Source organism: Protopterus annectens, chromosome 2.part1 (genome assembly GCF_019279795.1).
Source record: "Protopterus annectens isolate FY-2018-M chromosome 2.part1, PAN1.0, whole genome shotgun sequence".
Taxonomy (NCBI): Eukaryota; Metazoa; Chordata; order Ceratodontiformes; family Protopteridae; genus Protopterus; species Protopterus annectens.
In genome coordinates, this window is record NC_056729.1 from 280,113,045 (window position 1) to 280,139,071 (window position 26,027).

Here is a 26,027-nt window from a genome sequence, read left to right on the forward strand (position 1 = left end):
TTCTAGCAAATCATTGGCAAATCACTTGCAGTTTAAGTCAGTACTGATAGACATTTGGGTTTCAGACTTCATACCCTTCAGGAAATCCCTGCAAATGCAAACATTTTATTCTGTCAACTTTCTGGGTTTGTATGTGCAATATTTAAAAAGTGTCCCTATTTTTGTGCCTTTGTCCCCCCATTATTTATGGCTTTGTACAGCTTTCTTGCTCTAGGAGGTTGAGAGGTGTGTGAGGCAGGCATTTAGGCATTCTGCAAAAACCTGTGCAGTTGAGAGCTATGGCCGTATGACACTTTCAAATGGCAGACATTTGTGTTTCAGTCTTCATACCCTTCAGGAAGTCTGTGCTACTGCAAACCCTTTATTCTATCAGCTTTCTGGGTTTGTAAGTGCAATATTTAAAAAATGCCCCTATTTTTATGTCTTTGTCCCCCCATTATTTATGGCTTTATACAGTGTTCTTACTCTAGGAGGTTTAGAGGTGTGTGAGGCAGGCATCTGGGCATTCTGCAGAAATGTGTACAGTTGAGAGCTATGGCCATATGGTACTTTTAAATGGAAAACATTTGAGTTTCAGTCTTCATACCCTTCAGGAAGTCTGTGCTACTGCAAACATTTTATTCTGTCAGCTTTCTGGGTTTGTAAGTGCAATATTTAAAAAGTGTCCCTAATTTTGTGTCTTTGTCCCCCCATTATTTATGGCTTTATACAGTGTTCTTGCTCTAGGAGGTTGAGAGGTATGTGAGGCAGGCATCTGGGCATTCTGCAGAAACCTGTACAGTTGAGGGCTATGGCTGTACGGCACTTTCAAATGGCAGACATTTGTATTTCAGTCTTCATTCCCATCAGAAAAATCATGCTCATGCAAAACTTGTTATTCTATCAACTTTCTAAGTCTGTAAGAGCAATATTTCAAAATTGTCCCTATTTGTACCACTTTTTTATAGCTTTGACCAGATTTCTTACTCTAAGAGGTTGAGAGGTAAGGTCCTTGCCACTGCAAACCTTTTATTCTATCAGCTTTCCCAGTTTGTAAGTGCAATATTTAAAAAGTTTCCATATTTTTGTGCTTTTGTCCCCCCATTATTTATGGCTTTATACAGCATTTTTGATCAAGGAGGATGACAGGTATGTGAGGCAGGCATCTGGATATTCTCCAGAAAACTGTACAGTTGACAGCTATGGCTGTATGGGACTTTTATAATGCAGAGGGTGTGTGACAGAAACTGTCGCACACACCCTGCATTGTTTCCTGCTCCCCTATCTATTTCTGTGTCCACAGACACTGAAATACTAATTTATTTCATTTCAGTGTCTGTGGACACTTAAATGCTTTTCAAAAGTACCTTTTGGCACTTTCTGAGTGCAGGGGACATTTTAGATGTACATGCACTACCTAAACACGCCCCCTGCACTCAGTAGTGTCCATGTCCATTTAACCTTAGCAGCAGTGCGCCTTCATGAATATGCAATGTGCGCTGCTGTTAAAGCTATGGCTACATGGACATGATTCATTCCATGCAGGAACAGCACTATTCCTGCATGGAGTTTATTGAATCCCAGGGAAAGTTCATTGTAATAAAGTCTAAACCTTGCTCTTATAGGTTCATAAGTTGGTACCAGGCTATCGGCCCTAGGGCCTATACAAGCCTAGCCATAACAATTCCCTGGCTATTTCTTCCCACACTATTTGCTTCCCTGGACCCCTATCTAGCAGGGCGACCGACATGATCCCCGGTGTGAATTTCCTTTCTCCCATCCAATCATCAAGGTTCCTTTTGAAGAGGGCCAAAGAGGTGCTCTGCTTGACATGTATGGGCAGTCTATTCCAGAGTCTGGAGAGTTTCTGGGTCAGGAACCTATCCCTACGGCATGTTTTGTTTATTGTGATGACAAGATTTAGATCCCTGGAGCATGTGGCTCTGAGGGATTGGGATCTCTTTAAGTGTAGCATGTCCAACAGCTCTGGGTTTGACATGGCCTTGTATGTTAAGCAGAGATCGCCTCAAAGTAGATGATATGCGACAGAGTATAGCTGGAGTTTTTTAAGGCGGTCAGCATAGGGCATCTGCTTTAGGCCTGTGACTCTTTTAGTGACGTATTTCTGTGGCCTTTCCAGTTGTCGCAGATGTCTTGAGAGATACATGCCAAATGGGACATTGTATTCTATAATGGGTCTAATGAGGGATGAGTAGAATGGGACTTAAGCCTAGCCAATTATCCCTTGTGAGACTCAAACCCTGCACCTTGTGCTTGCAAGGCAAACACCTTAACCATTAGGCCACCCTCTCATTTGACCAGTTTTGCTCACCTTTCTTCCACTGTTTCATCCTCTACTCAGTTAACCAAAGCTTTCTTTTGCTGATCTCTGTCATCCACACCATCCTAATATCTATCTCTCCCATCACCTACCAGCCTGCTCCTCTTCTTTATCTCTGCTTTCTTCTTTGATTCCTACTGTTCTTTCATGCTGGCTCTAATAGCTGCCTGCTCAGTACTATTTGCATCCTGAATTTCTGTACCTTCCTGTTCTACACATTGCAGTTTCCTAAGCCTGAACTCTAAAGCCACCACCTCTAGTAGTTGTTCTTTCCTTCTCATCTGCCCTATCCTGGATATGACATTACCCCACCATTCCTGGTAGCTTTCACCCCATCCCATTCACAGATATCCACATTCTTTTGGTTCTCTTATTTAAACATATGACGTCTCTGACCATATCCTGTGTTCATCTAATAGCACCCCCCATCCGATGCCTAGGATTGCATCTCCACCCACCTACCATTTGGCATCTTACATCCTAACTAATCATAAAAATTGCATAATCTGACAGTTTTCTTTCTTTACGTTATACAGTTGTGATTACCTCAAATATTTTGGCATCTACCAATAATCTAGCCAACCTATTGGCTTGTTTTGCTTCACATGTGCAAAATGTATACCGTTCCACTCTTGGTCTTAATGTTTGCCATACATCTATTTTCTTCTGTCTCATCTTCTCAAAGATAGCTTTTTCACTATACTTATAGAATTCTACAGCTCCATATTTCCTATCCCTCTTTAAGTTTAACACTTTATTAAGTCACTCCTAATATTACTGTCATTATTATATCTCCTTGCTTTATTAACTGCAGATTCTTCAAATTCTTTAAGCAATCTTTAAACACTTCAGAACTGCCTACATTTGTTTCACTGAAGGAGCTTAAGACCATCCTTTTCTTACCTCTAAGACATCTGCCTACTAACCCCTTACCTTCCTCATCTGTATTCTCACTGCCTTCCTTTGTTCTGCCAAACTACTTAAGAACCTCACTTATCCTCTTCTACCTATGCCTTTTGCTCAAGGTTAACTATCTGTAACATCTTTTTCTAGCTTTTTGAACTCTCAAGATTTTAACTTTTGCCCCAGGTTTTCCCTCTTCAGCTTCATTAATATTTTTTCCTTTTTTTATTGGATTACTATTCCCTTCAATATTCCATGATCCGAATCTCAAGACTGTCTTTGTCAGCTTTTCTCTCTAACATAGTCCTTTAGTTCACAAGTGTGAGATATATTTTTGTTTTGCTGACTTTAGTTATAGGTTGTTATCTGAAAAATCTAGACTACCAAGCTTTTATGTTTCACTCCTCTAGATAGCTGACATGACGTGACTCATGTTATATCCTTAAGTGTAGGTGATTATATTTTGAAAACATCAGCATCAGTCGGGGTACTTTCAATTCTTTTCAGTATGCCCATAGATAATTGGAGTACCCTTCCACATCATACTTCTGTTCAGACATCATGCAAATAACATAAAATTGAACAGAATGAAAAGAAAAAGTAGAAAAGTAAGTGCAGCATCACTTATCATCACTGAATCACTACCCTTTCAATTAAGAAATGCTTCTTTATCCACCTACATGTCACTGTTTTCTACCATCATTGCCACCACCCCAAGCTAGCATCCTCCTCACCAATACATCCATGAGACATCTGTCTCTAACTGTAGTATCTCTCCATGATACTTCCATCTGGCCTTCAGTCTGCTTTGCTCATTTTTTTCCTCTCCCCTCTGACCCCCAAGTCTCTAGCTTCTCCCCATTATACTCTGATGTCTCCTATCTTTTAAAGTACATCTCTCTCTCTCTCTGATTCAGCCATCTGCCTCAAGACTTCTTCATTGTTCTTTTGGGTCACTAGTGTCATGCTATCTATGTTCCACTCCAAAGTCCTGCTTCCTCATTCTGACTTGCTAACATGTCTGTCCTGATTGGCCACTTGCTTCAGTTGCTACCTTTACTTTTCTGATCTTCCAACCCTGTCTTGTAAAATTACAATGTCTGGTCCCTTTTCCTGTGTTTCCTCAGGGTCTTCATGGTTGGCAGGCATATCTTCTGTTACACCATATAAGGTATTAGAAAGAAAATCCCCTTTTCTTTCCAGCCACCAGAAATATTTCCCTGCTGCAACATATTTATATATGTGCATTGTCTTGTCTTCATAGATTCAAAGGTGATAACTATGCTAATGACCCCAAAGAAGCCTGTTTAAGTCTACTAAAGCTTCTCACATGTATCTTTCAGGTTTGATGTCCTAGAGTTGGTTTTTGGAGTATATGTAGGCTTGAGCATGGCTGGTCAGTCATTGCTAGGCAGCATCTATCTACTGGAGATGTAAGTACCATACCACAGGGTCATTTTTGGCCCACAGTACATTTCCCATCCAAATGACTTAATATTAATTATTTGATATGATTTTTCTCCTGCTTGCCTTAAATGTTATGCTGCTGTAAATAAATCCATAATGCTAAGTAATCTACTATTCTAATTTACAACCGTCCATCATAAAGTCCTTCCGGAAGTCTACAGTCTCAACAATTCATTCCTTCAGATTATAGATATAGCGCTTTAATTAAATGCCTCATGTTGTCTGCTTTCAGTAAATTTTCCAACCCTATGAGCTCTGTCTATCTGTTTATTTAGCCAATCAGTTCCCACAGTTCCTTGTCATATTAGTTGCTCTAAATATCATATTACTTCTAACCCCTTCAGTCCTTTCCTCGGTCTAAAGACTCTCAAGTTTTCTCAGCGTGATTTGCATTCTAAATCATACTGCTTCTCCAGAAATGTTTCTATACAAGCATGCAACTTTTTAATCTTATTTCCTGCAGCTTTAATGCACTGTCCATGATGCTAACTTTTGGCTGCATAAAATAGAACATTTCCTGCAGATTTTTTCTCCCTAACTTCTTTCACCCCCTTTTGCAGGGTCATGAACATTTTTAATAGATGTCTCCTCAACATGCAACAGGATCTTGTCAATTTTTCATTCCACTTTTGCAATTTAGAAACCTCTTAGCAGTTATTTTACCTCCTAAACTTCTTAAAACACAATTTCCTCTTGCCTTGGGGTTGATTTTTACCTACAAACTCAATGAAAAAGAAACTTTTAACATTCATCAGGCCTGGAGATGATAAGCGGTGCAGCAACCTTGTACAATGGCTAATGTCCACCCCCTCCACCATAAACAATTTTATTTTTGATCAGTTAATCTCATAGCTCTTCAAATTTACAGTAAGACCCCCCACATCTCAAAAAAGTCAAATACCCATCAATTGTTTTTTATGCCTCCTGCTTACTGTTAACAAATAAATCTTTGACATAGTATACAGTTTTCATTAGCTCGTGGTATTCAAGGAATTTTGTTTTCAGCATTGCTATAGTGCTTTTCCTCACTTATTGCAAAAGTATTAAAACTTTGATGGCTTTCTTATCTGTGATATAAAAAAAAAATGTGACACTTGATTTTATGGAATTCATCAAGAAGGCTACCTGTAGATTCAGCTCAGATCTCTGGATCTAGGGTTTTCAGTTTTCTGACAGGTTTCCCTGTAGTTTCAGAGCAGTGAGTGGGTGAATTGTCAACACTTTAAACTACAAATTCAAAGCAATTCTTGCAAATATTGAAGAAACAGTTCAGGAGCATTTATCCACAATTAATATATTTAGTTTTTGAACCTGCTAGCTAAATACTTTTGTGGGGCCAAAATACATAATTCAAAGTGGACTGTTTGCAAAAACAAAAAGTAAAAATAACTAACGTCCTTGCAAAAAAGGCAAGCTATGCGTCTGGTCTTGGTGGGTCATTTACACAGAAAGACTGTTTCTACATAGCAAAAAAACTTTGCAACCGGTTCCTCCGCTTTTTAAAAAAACGGTTGTTTGCTTGTTTCACTAGTATCTTTTCTTCTGACATCATGCTGTGTCTTCCAGACTCAACTTGTGCTCAAGACATTACCATAACATGTGCAAAGGTAAGCAAAAGCCTGATAAATATACATGAGATAGACATGCAGTTTACAAAGAAGTCTCCAAGCCCATTTGGTCACATGACTTATTTCCCCATATAACACTACTGTTAACTCATTCAAGCCTATAGCACTTTTTTGTATACTTCCAGTTAACACCCATAGCTCCTTATGCATCCAGAGCTTTCTCACCTTGATTATTTTATGTTTTGTTGATTTTTCAGAAAATGCTCTGGAATGCAAAAATGTGTGCAGACTGTGAGAGGTGTGACGTTTTATACCACATATGTGTTAATGAGTTAAATCATTACATCCAAGTGATGCCTCCAGGTGCATTTGCAGTTAACTCCTACTGCCACCTGTAGGCGTCAAATATCATGTGTTCATATTTACATCAATAATTCCAAAACCTTGCTGTGTACAATGTTTTAAAAGATTTCATCTTAAAGCTTACACAATAACAAACTCAAATGCATTAACATTTGACTTCTGTATAATGCAGGTAAATAGATATTAGCTGTTTTTATTATATTAATTTATAAAGATATAATTTTCACATTTTTTAAAATATCTCAATAACCAATTAACACAGACAGAACTCTTTAGCCTCATATGAAAGCTCTCAGCTAGATTAATGAAATGCTGCTGACAGCATGTGTGTAACTTGAGTGGTTGCTGAGATCTTATACAGTGTTTACAAAATATTACAAATGTAATAGTTTCTGTGTTTACTGTGACTTATAAAATCTGATTTAAGACTTAGAACCTAAAGAATGCTACCACTATAAAAATTGTTTGTGCTGAATAGTTTGCCATTTATACCACTTTCATAATCCTTATGGTTTCAGAGATATGAGCATTTGTTTGAAATGTGAGGACATAATTTGATTCTGTGAAAAGGCTTAGGCTATGCCCATTGGTAGTTACACCACAAACTTCCTGAGTTCCATTGGAGTGAATGAGTTAAAGGCAGAATTGAAGTAAATGAAAAGCATACTTACATAACTGTTCTTATTTTCCAAATGGGATAAAGACAAATGAAGTTTTACCATTATCTCATTATCTGTAGACCGATTAGGGCACTACACAAACTGAGATGTATCAAAGGTTGCAGGAAGTTTAGATGTTATATAGTCTTTAACCAGTCTTTAAAAGCACTTCATTACAATAAAAGTGAGTGCTATAGGACAGTAATCATTTAGTGTAGCTACTGATAACTGGTTTGATAGAAGTAGCCTTAAAACACAGAGGCACAATAGCTTGACTCAGGGAAATGTTAAAAATTTCTGTGATATCATACATCAGTTGATCAGCACATTCCCTGAGTACACACCATAATATATTATCAGGACCTGTTGAATCAACTTTCCATAAAGTCATCTAAACATCTACTGGATTAAGACAAAGCACTTCATCATCCAGGCTAAAAGATGCCTTCATTGATGTTACATTATTCTTTTCCTCAAATTGACTGAAATAAATAAGTGTATTAAGAAAGTCAGTGTTACCATCACAAGGTAATGAAGGAGGCCTATAGTCTGTGATGAACTAAATGCCCTGCCACAAATGCCTGGGATCTTTTGAATCTAAGAAGTGTGACTGAATTTTTGACCATATGCCTGTTTTGCTGTTTTCACACCTCAGTTCAAATTAACTCTAGCAGATTTAAGAGCATCTTTATCCCTAGACTTAAAGGCAGCATTATATGCTTTCAAAAGCATATACACCTGGCTCATGAACCAAAGTTTCTGATTTGCACAGATGGTAATATTCTTAACAGTCACATCCTCAAAACATTTAGATATACATTGTAGAATAGTGTGTGTGTGTGTGTGTGTGTGTGTGTGTGTGTGTGTGTGTGTGTGTGTGTGTGTGTGTGTGTATGTGTGTGAGTGCGTGTTGTACCTTTAAGAAGTGTTTCAAGGACAGCACATGCATATAAATAGTAAGCAGATGCTAGCTTCAATGCCATTTTGAGAATGCAGCCAGAGAGTGAGCATATATGAGCGTGACAGCTAGTTTTTTTATAAGTTTATCTAGGTTAAAATTATTAAGCCTCGATCCTGATGTGTTTGTACATAATAAAGCTTCTTGAACAAAACTCATGAATGTTTGTCTGTTTATCCTGACTGGATGAGCAGCATGGTGCCAGAAGTGGGATACCAGAGACTGCTTTTTAGAGCTACGAGGTGCAGAGTTAACAGGGAAGGTAAACTAAGTGAACTGAGCGCAAAAAAGGGCCAGAAATGAACCAGAGGTAATGAAAACTTGCATGTATGATTTTTTTTATAAAAAAGATAAAATGGAGCATTACAAGGGAACAAACCACATTATTAAACAAGTGAGAGGTACGTAAGGTTTATTAATTAAATGACATGTTCAAAATTAAGCTAGTTAATAAAATGATCATCAGAAAAGCGCATAAAGGGTTTAAAATTACCTCAGAAAGCAAAATGAGCATGTTTAAAGTAAAATGGGCATATTTGGAGTAAAATATGAGAAAAGTATAATGGGCATGGAAAAAGATTAAACAAGCAAAACAAATATAATAAGGGCAAAAAGATCACATTAAGTATAAATAAAGCAAGGTGACTGCATGTTTTGGTAAACTGCTGTGTTTTGGCATTAACTACTGTTTTGCTATCAAGGGCATAACTAGAGTTATTCAAAGAATCTCAAATTGTGTAAAAGTGCTTAAAGTGTATGCTTATTACTGTGCATTCATTCCAAAGAGTTTAATTGTGTACAAAGTGCAACTATTTCATAAAGTTCAGTCAAAATAGTCCATTTTGAAAAATTTCTTGTGCTGGGTGTGTCTATTCACAAAGTGCTGCCATTACAATGTGTTTGTTGCACTGTAAAGAGTTAGTTAGCAAAGTACAGACATTTTGGGAAAGTTTCAGTGTTCTGTGTACTGTTTATTCACAAAGTGCAATTACTTTGAAATGTTTTTACTCTGAGCTTCTTCTGCCCAGTTCATTTGTACAGTGCAATTATTTCGAAATGTTTCTTACACTGATGAGGTGATTTCTTACAGTACAGTAATTTCAAGAGTATTCCTCTGTCCAAGAGATTTATTTTGCAAAGTTCAGTTATTCAGAGGCTTGTTGTGCTTTTGGGTATAGTTTTAAATATAGGTGTAAATTTCAGGCACATGTGCAATTGTGCATGTTCGTACAGGTAAAAGTGGACTTGGGTTGCATTGTGTTTTACTGCAATTTGTTGGCATGGCAGATGGATTTTGAAAACCATCACCATTTGTATTTGATCAGAATATTGCAGAGAATTAGAGAATATTTGAGCAAGAGTACGATATTTTTATACAAGCAGCTTATTCTGAGAAACATGCATGCACCAGGGCATTCATTTTGCTAAACCTAGCTGGGTCCAGGGTTGCCAGACGTCCCTATTTGTGCGGGACTGTCCCGAGATCAGCAGCCTGATCCCGAGTCCCGCCCTGCCGGTGTAAATCCCGGCCAGCCTCCGCTTTGTTTGGTTTTTTTTTTTTTGATTGTCCCGTATCTGGCATACAATCAAATTCAAAAACTAAAAACACGTTGTGTGTTTTCGCATTTACACGAAGCCGCTTATGTTTTTTGCGATTGTGATATGCTGATTATCCGGCCGGTCAAAAAAATCGCTAAACCTTGAGCTACTTGTTGTGAACTTGTGTGAATGCTGCACTGCACGGCAGAAGCTCCGTGTTTAGTGAGCAGCTACTGAGTGAGGCCGAAGCTTTGTTCTAATGTGAACTCGTTTTTGCATTGTAGAATTTTTTTTTGTTTATTAGTTCTGAGTCTGAAACTAATTTGAAACTTTGTGTAGTACCAGTGTGGTGTACCGGTTGTGGATTAAATAATTCAGGATAAAACTAATAATGGGAAGAGAATGTGGTGAGAAAGTTTGCAGTAATAATGAAAAACTGAATACTTTTAGAAATCTGTTTTCTAGCAGACTACTTTTTATATATATGTTATTCATTCAGTTATTTTTAATTTTTTTTTTTTTTTTTTTTTTTGGGGGGTTTGAATTTGAAAATGAAATGAGTTGAAAGAGAAGCCAAAAAGCTGTGATTTTGATTGATTTAGACTTTGCTCTGTAAGACTGTAACACAGAGAGAGAGAGGAAGAGGGAAAGGGGGGGGGGGGTAGGCCTGATGGGGAATAAAACATAAGCTTGCATTTATAAGTTTTTAAGATATGTAAAAGAATGCTGAAAAGAGTAGGGAGGAGGGACAGTTTCTTTGGATGAGGTATGTTTAGCCATTTCTGGCATTCATTTTGGAGTTTGTTAGCAACAAAAGTTTGGTTATCTGCTTCACATGAGAAAAATGTGCAACAAAAGCAACATCTGTGAATTGGTACCAGAGAAGTATGTGCTGCTGAAAATCTGCTGTGATTGATAGTGCCTGAATAAATTACATGACATATTTTCTTGAAAGACCTAGGGCTGTAGGATATTTAGATTCTAAAGTGTTTATTAAATATATGTCTGTATATTAAAAATGAGCTAATGCAGTAATTTACAGGAGAACATAATATAAGATGCTATAGTAGTACCTGTCCCTTCCTTATAGGCTTCCAGAGAGACAGAATGATTTTTTTTTTAACTTGCAAGGGCAGCACCTAGTATATCATTGCATTGTAGTAACTTTCCTTCAGTAAATAGGCATAATGGAAGTTATTTATATAATTTGCACTTAGATACACTAAAAAGTAGTTGCCAAAGACCTTTTTTTTTTTTTTTTTGGTCTTCACTTACTGTGAGAGACCTTCTTCTTCTTTTTTGTCCCTACCTGGGGTGCTGGAAATCTGGCAACCCTGGCTGGGTCAGAGGCCATTGAAAGAGAGAAAGAGAGTGTTCATTTGTGTATGCATCAGCATTATATGAGGGAGAAGGTGAAAACCTTTATATTATTGTATAGGCTGAATCAAGGGAAGACCCTGAGTGTTTAAAATGCAATTTCAGGGGAACATGTAACCCCCAGACAAATGTTACATTAGACAGGCATCTGTTTTACACAAGAGATCAAAAGACAGGAGAAAGTTTTGCAGCTTATATTACTGACCTGATAAACAAAGCTAGAATGTGCAGGTTTAGTGACTTAAAAGATGAGTTAATAAAAAACAGGCTGTTGTGTGTTATTAATAGTGCTGCAGTGAGAAAGATTTTGCTTTGTGACAGTGATTTAATGCTGAGCAAAGGTATTGAGATTTGTCAAATCCATGAGGTTACAGAAAGGCACACAAATATGCTTGCAAGTGATAAGAGCATGGTTTCAGCAGGCTCCAGGGCAAATGTAGACAGCATGCAACACGTGGCTAGTAGAAGCAGGTCTAAGTACATGGCAACTGTAACCCCTGCGAATGTGGCAGGTAAAACCTACTGAGTTTTCCAGCAAGTTCTAAGAAAAGGACATGCTCAGTGCAGTACAAGGGTGAGTCAGCAAAACTCAAATCAAGCTTTATTGTGAACTGTAGCAATTGTGGTGCCAATTATGAGTATTATAAAGAGAAATATGCTTAGCATTTGGACAGCAATGCCACAAGTGTAAAAAATGGAACAATTTTCAAAAGTTTTGCAAATCAAGTAAACCTCACACAGTTATAAGGAAAGGTCACTTAAAAAGCAAGTTGATCACCTAGAGAGCTGCAATTCTACTTACTTTCTGTGTAGACGGTGTGTCAGTAAATTGTGAAAAGGTTGATGCAGTAGATTTGTTGGCGAAGAATGAAATGTTTTGTACTGTCTGGATCAATGGTAAGACCAGCAAGCTGAAAGTAGACACTGGTTCAAAGTGTAATCTTTTATCAGCCAACACTTTTGCTAAGGTGAGAGCTGGTGAACAACTTAATGTGGTCAGTTGTGCAAAACTTGTTGCTTATGGAGGTGAAGAAATTCAAACCAAAGGCTCAATGTAATAATATTCACTATGATTGCATTTAGATTGTCTAGAAATTTTTAACTTCTACTCTTGTTTGGATAACAATATTCCTTGTCTAAGTCCTACCAGTCTGTAATCTGTTTATCTCCTCTACTGAAAATGGAAATATATCCAGCTAAATAAATAAATAAAATAAATAAATAGTGCATTCATGTTAGTTGGCTAGGAACTGCTACAGCTTACTATTCTATGTAATCTAAAGACCTGTGCATTCATTATTGGGTCTCAGAAACACTTTGGGAATGAATTTGCTATACTTTACCAAGGAAGTTCATCATATAAGCATATATCCTAATTCCAATGTAACTGAAGCTATTTTCTCAGAGTATGCTGATGTTTTCAGTGACAAGTTGGACAAACTTCCAGTTGTGTATCCTGTGAAGTTAGACCCAGAGGTCAGTCCAGTAGTCAGACTAGCAAGAAAAGTTCCAATAGCTATGGAGGATAAAGTCAAAGCTTAGTTGGATAAAATGGTGCAGCAAGGTGTAATTTGTCCAGTCACAGAACCAACTGAATGGGTGTCATCCATGGTAGCAGCCCACAAAAGACTCAGACAATATCAGAATATGTATTGATCCAAGAGATTTGAAGAAAGCATTAAAGAGACCACATCACAGTTGAGGAAGTCTCAGACCTGATACGAAATGCCACTGTTTTTTTCTGTCTTGGATGCAAAAATTTAATTTTGGCAAGTGATACTTGATTGCCTTCACTACTGACTACTTTCAGTACCCCATTTGGACAATATAGATTCCTCAGGATGCCATTTGGAACAAATTCTGCAAGTGAAGTCTTTCAGCATGCAATAGAGCACATTTTGATCCAGTTATTCATGTGCCATAATAGTAGATGATTTATTGGTTGGAGGCAATGGTGAAGCAGAGCATGACAGAAACCTAAGAAGAGTTCTAGACAAAGCACGTGAAGTGAACTTAAAGCTCAATCCTTCGATGTGCAAATTCAGACTACCAGAAGTAACATATGTAGGTCATTTATTTACTAGCTCTGGCTTGTGACCAGACCCATCCAAGCAAGCAGCCATTCTTCAGATGCTAGCACCAGATAATGTTCAAGCTCTGTGTTTTCTTGGTATGGTCAACTATCTAAACAAGTTTATACCAGAATTCAGTGAGTTGACAGCACCTTTGAGAGAGCTGAATGTGCAGTACGGAGTGCAAAGCAATTACTACAGAAGTCAAAGCATGATAATACTGATGTCTTTTTGAGTTTACTCAATCTCAGAAACATTCCCTGTGACGATATACTTGGCTCACCTACTAAGAGATATTAAGGCAAACAGGACACGAAGACTGTTGCACACTTCTTTATTCACAATTCACAATCCACAGGTTAAGCATTTTCATCCAATTGCTGTTGGACTTCCTCAGAACAATGAACATTACTAACTCAACCTTTTTATACCCCTCCATGTAAATCAATTAAACAATTAATAGTAATTGGTAGGTTAAAATTCCCTTAAACACCAGTTAAAATTGCATAGTATTGCACCAACCCCATGTATTTGTTAGACACATAAAATGCATGTTAAAATTCAGAATACTGTCTCATTATGACAATAAAATACTAAACAGTATCAAAAAATTGTTGTCAACTTATCCGAGTAAATTAAATAAATGATACGTACACTAGTGTTGTGTATGTTAACCTAAAATGTGTTTAATTTTTACTATGGCTGCAATACTGACACTGTCATTAATGCCAGGAAAAATGGTGGCATCCAATCTCAATTGCCACCTTAGTTCGCATACATCTAAATCCAGGTCAATCACCCTGCCCTGCCTGTCCTTCACCAACTGTTGTAATACCAAAAATTTAAACTTGTGGTTTGGATTTTGCATTACATGTTTGGCTAGGGCATTCGTTGACCTCATATTTTTAATGTCAGCACTGCACTGTGCTCTCTAATTCTGTCCTTAAATTGCCTGCTGGTCTTGCCAACATAAAAGGCAGAACAATGCTTACACTTAGCCATATAAATTAAATTTCTGCTGTTACAATTGAAATGACCATGGAAGTAGAACTCTCATCCATTAATGAATACGGTACCACTTGTCTCACAAATATATGGGCATGCATTGCATCTGCCACATTTAAATTTACCAGGCATTCTACTGCTTTGTTGTGAGTCAATATGAGCCCCCATTTCCAAAAATTCTTTGAAACATCTGTATCTTCTATATACTATTCTGGGGGATCCCCCTATCTTATCTACAAGGGAGCCATCAGCTACTAATATCCTCCAGTTTTTCAGAATGAAACTGCCTACTCAACATCTTGATTATACATGGTGATAAACAACAAATTATTCCCCATTTTGCTTTTTATACCTACCTGCTTGTTGCGTGGCATGCTAAAACCATTCCCATTATCGTAGTCCACATTCCCACTCAAAATGGCCCTATAGACACCCTCAGTTGTTTTGTGTCTGACCTCCTCTGCTAAAATTTTACAAAGAGCCTCGTGGTAACCCCTTTTGATAAATAAGCTTGTCATGTGCTCAAGTTCCAATAAAAAAATCTTGGTCAGCTGATGTCATTCTGGCAGCCCATACATATTGTCCTTTGACAATGGATTTCTTCTGATGGTAGGGGTGCCAACTACCAAATTCTAAATAAGAATTGGAAAATAAGGGCTTCCTGAAGATGTTGGATTTCAAGATGTTACTCCTATTGTCAATAGTTAAGCTAACGTCCAGGTATGAAATATGGACCCTACTGTACTCATGGGTGAATTTAAAGAAGTCAGTTTGTGTGGTTAATGTACTGCAAAAAGCGTTTCAATGTCTCTTCATCTCCTTTCCACACAATACAAATATCATCCAAGAAGCTGGTGTAATGCCTCATATGTGCCCAAAATTCACTGGGGAAATGTGTTCTTGTTCCCAGTAGGACATAACTAAATGTGCATATATGGGAGCAGAAACCGACCCCATAGCTACACCAGTCACTTGTTTGAAATATTGTCCCTCAAAGTGCAGAAAGTTGTTGTTTAGTACCACCTCCATTAGTGTAGTAAGGACATTAACTTCATCCTGATCAAAAAGGTTGGTTCTCTCCAATTGCATCCCCAGCCATTCTATCCCAGTGTCATGAGGTATTACTGAGAATAAGTTGCATATGTCTATGGTAACTAAATATGCGTTCTCAGTAATAATTACTCCATTCAAATGTTCTAAGAATTGCCAAGAATCCTTTGTTATGTAAGAGAAGGCCCCCAACCCTTTTTGCAAATGATGGTCCAAATATTTACTACTAAAGCATGTCTTGGCTCTTTTGGCATCCACAATGGGCCTGAATTGCAAAAATTCAAGGCTCTTGTGGATTTTTGGGATACGAAAAATGTTTGGTATAAATGGGTAGTCATTTTTGAGAAAATGATAATCCTTTTCATTTATTTGCCCTTGATATAACATCTTCTATCAGCAGATCTATTTTTCTGTAGGCTATATATATTTCATTGAGATTGCTTTCATGATACGTATCCTCAGATAACAATGTGTTCATCTTATCGGAATAATCATTACTATCAAGAATCACAACACCACTACCCTTGTCCGGTTTCATTATTCGGATACTAGTATCGCTGGCCAATCCTAAAAATAAATCACTTTCCTCATGTGTCAGATTGTTATATGGTTTAGATGGCCTCTGTCTATAACTATCCCTTATATCTGTTTCACAAACCTTCTCATATGTTCCAATGGTTCCATTCAAAGGGGGATTAAAATAGCTAGGTTTCCTCAACACCTTGCCTGGATCTTCATGCCTTACCCAATTAAACCATGCTTTTAGGTTAATTTTTCATGTAAACAACTTCAAATCAATTAGTATATTTGCCAAATCACCCCGCCTACTTGGCACAAAGGTGAATCCCTTTGCTAATAAATCAGCATGTATTGTATTAATAGAATTCTTGGAATAATTTTAAACCATATAGTCACCTGCCAAATTGACTACACTGTCTGGACCATTATTATCACATGTACTATTTGCTTCAGCCATGACATTGAGCAACACACTAATGTCTATCTGTTTGCTATCACCAGATGAATTCATATTTGTTTTATAAATAAAACTATTCAAAACAGCGGACCCGCTATCAGCAATATCTTCAGTATTAACATTTACATCTTGACCTGAATATAAGCTCAATTTGTCAAAAATTACACTGCCGTCAGAATGGAGACTGAAGTCACCATTATGTCATTGCTATCCAGACCACTTTCACCATTAACAGCATGTTGCCTAAATTCAACATCCTTCACTAACTCCCTCACCAAATTCCCATGTTATTTATTTAACATTGGAACAAAATGGGGTACTTCCCAAAGAATTTCTAACAGTACAAACATCCAATTGGTCCTCATAAATATTGTCACACAGGATTCACCAGACACATATATACTCCTGAATGTCATATCCTCCCTTGCTTACAGATATACTCTTCTTTATAAAAAAAAACTACAATGATCAGGTTCTCTTCTTGTTTATGGTACCATGAACCAGTTTTATGTCCACTCTGTACATTTTTGCTTGCCTGAGAATATGTGGCTCAGTAAAATGTTCAGCATTGTGTCTAGTAACACATATATGAGCCATGTATTTATGCACTCCATCATTGTTAACAAAGTTAAATTAGTTACTCAGCTAATTTTTTGTTTAATTTAGTTGTTCAATAGGATTGTTGTTGAATGTTATTATGCAGAATTCAGTGGTTTAGCTTAGAAGAAGTTGCAAAGGATAGACAGATAGATAGATAGATAGATAGATAGATAGATGAGATAGATAGATAGATAGATAGATAGATAGATAGATATATAGAGATAGAGTGATCACTGTATATGTATATATATATATATATATATATATATATATATATATATATATATATATATATATATATATATATATACATGCATGTCATTTAGAAATAGTTGTGAACTAGATAACCAATGCTCAACACATTTAATTGAGTGCATCATTATGATCTAATGAGGCAGCACTGTAAATGTCTGTAAGCATGATGTAATAAATTGAGATCTGTGCCTATTTCACACTTTGTTGCCCATTGATAAAGATATTAAACAGCAATGGCCACATATAGTTCAGTCTGATGAACTTTCATTGAATTAGTACATTTGCATTAAATCAAGGAGGATATTCCAACAGATGCAGGGCAAATGCCATATCAGTCAGGAGCTGTGATGAAAACCAGGATGACCACCTTGTCTGAAAATAACAGCTTTATACTGAACTACCATAAAATACCTTTCCTTTTAGAAGCTGTAGTGCAGCAGTGAGACAGGGAGACCAATCCAGCAGCAATGTATGTAAGATTCAGGAGTTGCCCATCAGGTTTCCACGGAAACAATTGAAGTACGATGATTAAATTAAATTGGACTAAATTACACTGTTTCCTGGGGAGATACTGCCTCTCAAACTGACAAGCTATGGCCTTTTGCATTTTTTTATCAAGCCAATTGGTTCACTGTAGCTGTTCTCTGCATCCTACAACAAAAGTAGCCAGTCCCCAATCAGTATCATTCTCTGCTAAAATGAAACAAGTTACTAACTATGCCAATACATGTTGACTCAACACTGTTTTACTCTTCATATACAGTTAAATTATAGTACGCATCGTGTGTCGTCTCATCTCCGTTAACTCAATGAAGAAATTATTTTCTTCTGCTTATGCTCTTGTTTTATGGCCTAGAAGTAGAAATCCTTATTCTAATGCCTGTTGAAAGTTTATGGATCGTAAATGAAATCTGTAGATTAGCAACAATTTAAGTACAATTAGGACAAATTCACACCAATTCCAAAGTAATGTTATCTCAGGGTATTTCCCCTCCTCCAAGGCACAGTGATCATGGATTTAGTAGATATAAACTCCTCCCTCATCTGGAAGTGTTGGGGTAGTTTTAAAGATGTAACAGTGAACTTCACTGACTGATTTATGTATTTAATCCATAACATTTGTCACATCCCAAGCCTTCTTTTGTACACTAACCCTATGTAACTGAATAATGCCCCTCCTTCTGACCCAGTGTGGTACTTCTCTAGATGAGAAACAAGATGAAGTCAGAACCTGGAGCTGTCTTAACCCACCTGTTGTTCTCAGATCTACCACAGACCTGATATAAACCTGCTGATATTCTCTTCTTCAATGTCATACAAGGATATAAACAATTTTGAAATCCCAGCCAAGGGCCTTCCTCTAAAGGGAACTCTGATTGATTCCCCTGATAAGCTCTCCATTGATATGTCACTTCCTGGTTGTTGCTGGACTCCTGAATGGTGGTTACAAGGAGGGGTATAAAAAGGGTGAGTTAGCAATGTTCATTGTTCTGAGGAAGTCCAACAGCAATTGGATGAAAGCGCTTAACCTGTGGATTGTGAATTGTAAATAAAGAAGTGTGCAATAATCTTAGTGTCCTGGGTGCCTTCATATTTGTGAGTGCAGTTTTGTCTCTTTGGTCACCTACTAAGAGATTTCTATCTAGGCAAACCAGAACAACATTGCCTATCAGTTCCAGTTTGTTGAGACCTAAAGCAAAAAATAACAGAACAATCAGAGCCCAACTATACAGAAAACATTCTTTCCAAAAGTCCAGCTATGATAAATCGAGCATATTTCTTCATCCATTGAAAGAAGAAGAGACAGTGAGGATACAAACGACAAAAGGTTTCGACCAGATTGGTTAAGTAACAAATATATGTGCTGAGTCGAGATCCTACTTCATGGAATCTGAGGGTGTGGAATACAGGAAAAAACGTAGACATTATCTTCCTGTATCAGAATCGATATTGCAGCATTGTCCATGTGATACAGAGTCTAGCTCTCAGAGCAATCCAGACAATGTTCTTGTTGTAGAATGTGCCATAACTTCTATTTCCATTCGTGATGATGTTCCTGATATCCCCAAAGCTGAACATTCAGCAGAGACGGTCCCAGTTGCTAGACCTAATTCTAATTTTTATGTCACATGATTTGGTCATATTTCCAGACCTACTGTGAAATACAAAGCAACCTGGATATAGCTATCTGTATGTATTTAGTTCTGTATAGTTGCACGTCAAAGAATTATTTGTATCAATTGCATGTTAATTAATGTCCTCAATAGTGCATGACCCATTTCTCAAAGAGGGAGGATGCAGAATAGTGTGTGTGTGTGTGTGTGTGTGTGTGTGTGTGTGTGTGTGTGTGTGTGTGTGTGTGTTGTACCTTTAAGAAGCATTTCAAGGACAGCACGTGCATATAAATAGCAAGCACATGCTAGTTTCAGTATCATTTTGAGAGTGCAGCCAGAAAGTGAGCATGCATGAGTGTGATAGCTAGTTTCTTTAGAAGTTTGTCTAAGTTAAAGTTATTAAGCCTCAATCCTGATCTGTTTGTACATAATAAAGCTGCTTTAACAAAACCCATGAAGGCTCGTCTGTTTTATTCTGACTGGAAGAGTGACATAAATCTCATCACAGACTCAGCATACTCCCTCATATTAACACATTGTTTAGCTGTAGCATCCTCTCTAAACACATTCCAGTCCATACACTCAAAACAGTTTTGGAGTACTGAGACTGCTCCGTCTGGTTAAATCCTTATCTGCTTCACTGTTGGTTTACCTCTAATTAATAATGGCCTGTATGCTGGAATTAACATAACAGAAAGATGATCTGAATTCCTAAAGTGAGGATGAGAAACTGTTTTAAATGCCTGTTTGATGTTTGTGTAAACCCAGTCCAACATATTTTCTCCTCTAGTAACAAAATCCACATATTGATAATAATGTGGTAATACCTGTTTCAAATTAGCCTGATTAAAGTCACCAGCAATGATGAAAACACAGTCCACGTTAGTATTCTGCATCTCAGTAACTGACTTATATAATATAGAGTGTGTTTTTAATATTTGCGCTACAGGGAATATATACTGCTGTGATGTTTATAGTTGTAAATTCCCTTGGTAATTAAAATGGTCTATATCTTGTCATATACTCAGGGTCTTCTGAACAATGGCCCATTGCATTGAGGCAGTGGATTTTCATTGCTTGAAGAAATGGGTCCTAGACTACATTTAGAATTGAATATGTCTTCCAAAGGCATTGTCTGCATCAAATTGTGATGTGACTATTTTTCTCTATACATCTTCAGTGAGATTATTTCTGTTATAATTGTTTCTGGCACACAAAATCATTTGTATATGGAATAATGAGGCCAGTCCTTGAAGATAGCTGGCCTCTGCATCTTTTGTCAGTTTTCTGGGGATTCCTCGAGGAAAAGAAAAAAACTGAAGTCAAGAGGACTCGATATTTGCTTTGCTTCTGTTGGCTGTAGCTTTGTGTATCCACCTAGTATTTAGCAGAGTGCTGTGTGTGTGTGTGTGTGTGTGTGTGTGTGTGTGTGTGTGTGTGCGCGCGCGTGCGGTTGTAATGCTGAGGGTTTCCTGCTGAAAGGAAAAAAATCTTAAGGGAAAATTCAAAAGCTATCTGCCCAGAGGATCTTGTTGGTCCAGTGGCAGTGATGCCAGCATAGAATACTAGAGGTCTTGGGTTTGAATCCGAAGTGATAACTAAGGTTTGCTTTTCATACTTTTGATACCAAGTCTTCTTGTAATTTGAAATGTTACAATGATTTGTTACAGTCACTCTGTGAACTGACATAGGACCAAATACCCACTGCATATTCAGATGAATTTTATTTGGGTCTAAAATTTTAAAAGAGGGATATACAGTAAGACTGATATATGCCCATGTGGTTTTGGAAGACAAAAAAACTGCAACAATACATCAGTTTCCAAGAAAGGGCTCATTCACTCATATGTGTAGTAAGACTTTTTAGTGTACTACTTAGGACATCATGTTTCCCACACTGGGATGTTGGACTTGTTGGCTGATAAACCATCATATTCACAGCTAATTGTCTTAAACCATTATGCAAAATGGAATTTGAACTGCCGTCAAAATGGAGACTGAAGTCACCCATTATGTGTCATTACTAGTCTCAGAAAGAGCTGCACGTCTTCTAACTTTTTGAGCCTATAAACTATCGAGCCTAGAATCCTTCACATCCTTCACTAACTCCCTCACCATATAGACTTTGACTTACAATCTTCGATTCTTGCACTTCTCCCTACTTTTTCTTCTCTTTCTTAGAAGGGTCTGCACAGCACAGGCCATGTCTATTTAGTCATACATCCTCAAGCATGGGGGTCCTTCCCAAAGAATCTTAAACAAATATCCAAATTTTGTGCAAAGAAACTGCATGTAATTTATCTTGTCACACAGGATTCACCAGACACATAGATACTCCTGAATGTCACTATCCTCTCTTGCTTACAGATACTACTCTTTATAGTTAAAAAGCCTACAATGATCAGGTTATCTTCTGTTTTTTGTTCATTTATTTTTATGTAAAACTATGCATACCATGAACCTGTTTTATTCCACTCTGTATATTTTTTGCTGTGCATGAACAGCCTTATTTTCATCAATAAAATGTTCAGCATTGTAACTAGTAACACATATGTGATTGACTGTATGTATGCCATGCTGCAGTTTGCTTTGCTTTTTGTTGAGACTGATCCTGAAAATGAGCCATGTATTTATGCACTCCATCATTGTTAACAAAGTTAAATTAGTTACTCAGCTAATTAGCATACTAACATTATGTATTGTTGCAGTTGGATAGAATTGTTATAGAATAGCTCATATTTCTGAAGTGGATATATGAGGATGGATGCAAATATGCCAAACAGTATCCATTTTGTTTAATTTAGTTGTTCAATAGGATTGTTGTTGAATGTTATTATGCAGAATTCAGAGTTTAGCTTAGAAGAAGTTGCAAGGTCGAATATAGATAGATAGATAGATAGATAGATAGATAGATAGATAGATAGATAGATAGATAGATAGAGTGATCACTGTATATGTATACGTATATATATAATATATATATATATATATATATATATATATATATATGTGTGTATATATGTACATATACATGCACATCATTTAGAAATAGTTGTGAACTAGATAACCAATGCTCAACACATTTAAGTGATTGCTTTGTGAGAGTCTGAAGATCTAATGAGGCAGCACTGTAAATGTCTATAATCAGCATGATGTAATAAACTGAGATCTGTGCCTATTTCACACTTTGTTGCCCATTGATAAAGATATTAAACAGCAATGGCCACATATAGTTCAGTCTGATGAACTTTCATTGAATTAGTACATTTGCATTAAATCAAGGAGGATATTCCAACAGATGCAGGGCAAACGCCATAGCAGTCAGGAGCTGTGTGAACGCCATAGCAGTCAGGAGCTGTAATGAAAACCAGGATGACCACCTTGTCTGAAAATAACAGCTTTATACTGAACTGCCATAAAATACCTTTCCTTTTAGAAGCTGTAGTGCAGCAGTGAGACAGGGAGACCAATCCAATGTTGTGTAGAGCTCTTAAGATTGTGAATATAGCTAAAGAAGACTTCATAATTATACTTTGCATGGGTTGCTAACTTTGCTAGACTTGGCATTGATGGTTTTGATGAAACTCCTGAGTTGCTTATTTATTTTAATAATGATGTATCGAGCCTGCTGTGGGTTTCCATTCTAACATTTGACTGCAGTTCTCTTCCTTTTATTGTGAAGCTTGGTTATGTTGTGGTTCCACCAAGAGGTTTACTTTGAGTGTTAGCTAAGTGCTTGTTCATATAGGGTACAGCTGCTTTTCCACCAAGTTAGTGGTGTATATTTTTGCATATTGAGCAGAGTTTACCAGGTTTGGAGGGATATGAAATTTGCCAGAGTATCGTGTAGAAGTAGAAAGTTTTCCTTAGTGAAGATTCTAAAGATTCTGTGAGCTGCTGGGACCTCAAGTTTCAGTTTTATTTCAAGGGAAACAGTTTTATTGTTTGATTGGATGACAGAAGATGATATACAGCCAACCATCTGAAATGTCAGGACCCACTACAGTGAGCCCCACAGCATGGAGACTGATTGACCAAAACACATACTTATACTGTCTGAGGTGGCCATTTCCCAGAATATTCCCTTTTCTCTTTAGCATGGTCATCTTAGAGTTGGTATATATAAGTGAGGGGTGCAGGAACGTTTAAAGCAGAAGGGGAATCTTTAAGTTTGGCTCTTTTCCTGGGTTTTTGGTCTTTTTTTTTTTTGGCTTGTCAGCATTCAGCATTTTGAGTGCGGCATTTCAATTGGAAGCCCAATACACAAAGGATAAGATAAGATTCCTTAACTCTATCCTGCAGCCAAACACAGTTTTCTCTCTAATGTGAATGTGAACTACAAGCCCTGTGTCACAGGTGGGCTAGAATTACAGCCAACTGTAAAACAATGGCAGATACGTTAGCAGTTATGTATCCACAGGTGGAAACAGCAAGGGGAAAATAAATGCTAAGTAACATAGTGACAGGGGGGCAGTATCAAACAGTATCAAGTAAGCAGGGATACCATCAGGTATAATAGGTAGAGGGCACTTTTAAGTGCAAACTATATCAGGCAATGTTTAGCAGTATTAGTAAAAAAACTTAGGATATGAGCAGCTAAAGGTAACACAGAACTTGCAGTAAATCATAATTAGTCGTACAACTGTGAATCAGAGCACAAATCTATAGCACCAGGAGAGGCAAAGATAACTAGCAATGTATTTTAGTCAAAAATAGAGTAGTAGATCTTTTCATGAACACAGATATTGTAATAAATCACAATACTCTGTTGCATTCTAACTCAGACTACAAATCCATTGCACCAGAGTAAACAGAAACAATCAATAAGCATACTTACAGGCAAAAATACAGCACTAGCTGTCTGTATGAGCACAAATCCTGGAGTTAAATCCCAATGCTCACACTTATTGCAACACAAACTTTATGGCAATAGACATGTTTAAGTAGTCATAGCTATTCCACATATTCTACATTCCCAGCCAACCCTTTTGTGCTAAAAACTAAATAAATGCAGAAAAGTACAGAGGACTTGCATCAAAACACAGGCAATAAGTGCAACTGAAGTAAGCAAGCAAAAATTAAATAAATGCTTTTTTCTTCACTTTTTTTAAATGTTGTTTGTAACACACGGAGGATGCCAAAAATCAGTGCATCTTTTTTTCTCAGTTTTCAGGCCTTAACACATTGTTCTGAGCCTTGATTCAAATACCCTGGATGAATACAACTCAAGACAAGTTATAAAACAGAAGCTGAGGGAGAAAAATACTAGCAAGGCTAGAAACATACAAGTAGTTACTCTCTGTAACTAGATCCTGCAGCCAAACACAGTTCTCTCACCGCTGCGAAGGTAAACAAGCCTTGGATCACAGCTGGATTTGAATTACAGCCAGCTGCCCTAAAGGTCCTAGGTATATTTTTGCCACTATGTTGTTAAGATCCATTTCTTTTGCTTTTTTTCATAACTTATTCTGTTACTGTTTTGAGAAATATATGCATATATAAGTTTGCTAGTCTCCCTTATTTGCTGTAGTGGTTCAGTTCAGGGCTTTCTTGTAAAAGTGGTATTGGGTCTGGAGGACAGCCAAGTCATCAGAGTCGATAAATAAATAAATATGTGGTGCCTGCTGTTTTTAATTTCTCCAAGTCTTTTGGGTTTCTAATACCATGATGGGAATGAACCCCATTCCTAAGTCAAAGTACGATTAAAGATCATGAAATTAGTATTGTTTCGCTCTTTGATGTTAGCCAAAAGTGCTCTTCGCAGCACCCGCAATGTGCCCAGTAATGACTCCTTTTGAAATTCGTACGGTGTTACATGAATTGGTAGCATGCCCAAATATGATTGTAAATTCTTTTTTGTAAGACCAGTTGCTCCTACTACTATTGGAACTCTCTGGGTATGATATCTTTCTTCTACATGGCTCTCGTTTCTGCCTGCAGATCAAGGTATTTTATGACTTTGTGTCTCTCTGTATGCAAGACACTGTAGTCACTAGGTGTGGCGATTTCAATGATCAATGCTACTTTTGTCTTCATTTCTTGGACCACTATATCCAGTTTTCTACCATCTATCTTTTGAACTGTTGGTATTGGGTAATCCCATGTGATATAAACTTCATCATTTTCTATGATTCTTTGTGGCTCATGTTTCCAGTGTTTTTCAGCCACTTCGATACCATAATATTTGCACAATCACCAGTGTAACAGTCTTTCCACATTATTATGCCTTTCAGTATACAGTCCCTCTGCCATTAGTGTGTCACTACCAGCAACAAGGTGTGTGACTGTTTCCAATTCGGTTTTACAAAACCTACATATGTCTCTTTCTCCCACATGTTCAATGGACTTTGTAAACCAGTGTGTACATAGCCCACTCTCTTGGGCTGACAATATTAATCTTTCACTTCTTGATGTGACTTCACCTCCCCTTAACCATTCCTGCATTCGTTCTTGATCAACATGAGACTTTTCCAGAAGTTTTCTATACTTGCACCTATATTTATGTTTTTTCCACATTTCTTGCCTTCTCATCTGGTCCTTCACCTTATATTCTTTATTCTGTTTTTTATCCACTTCTGGTTTGATTTCCATTTCTTCTTAACATTGATATGCTTCTGCTAAATTAAGGAGAGCTGTCATCTTAGGTTTATTCTTCTCATGTTTCAAAACTTTCACTACATTTGGATCTTGTGAGGTCAGTAGATAAGTGTGGAGTCCCACAATTGCAGATCTATACATGTAATCAATTTCAAGGAGGCCCATCCAGCCTTCGGAACTGGGAATATATAATCTTGGTATACA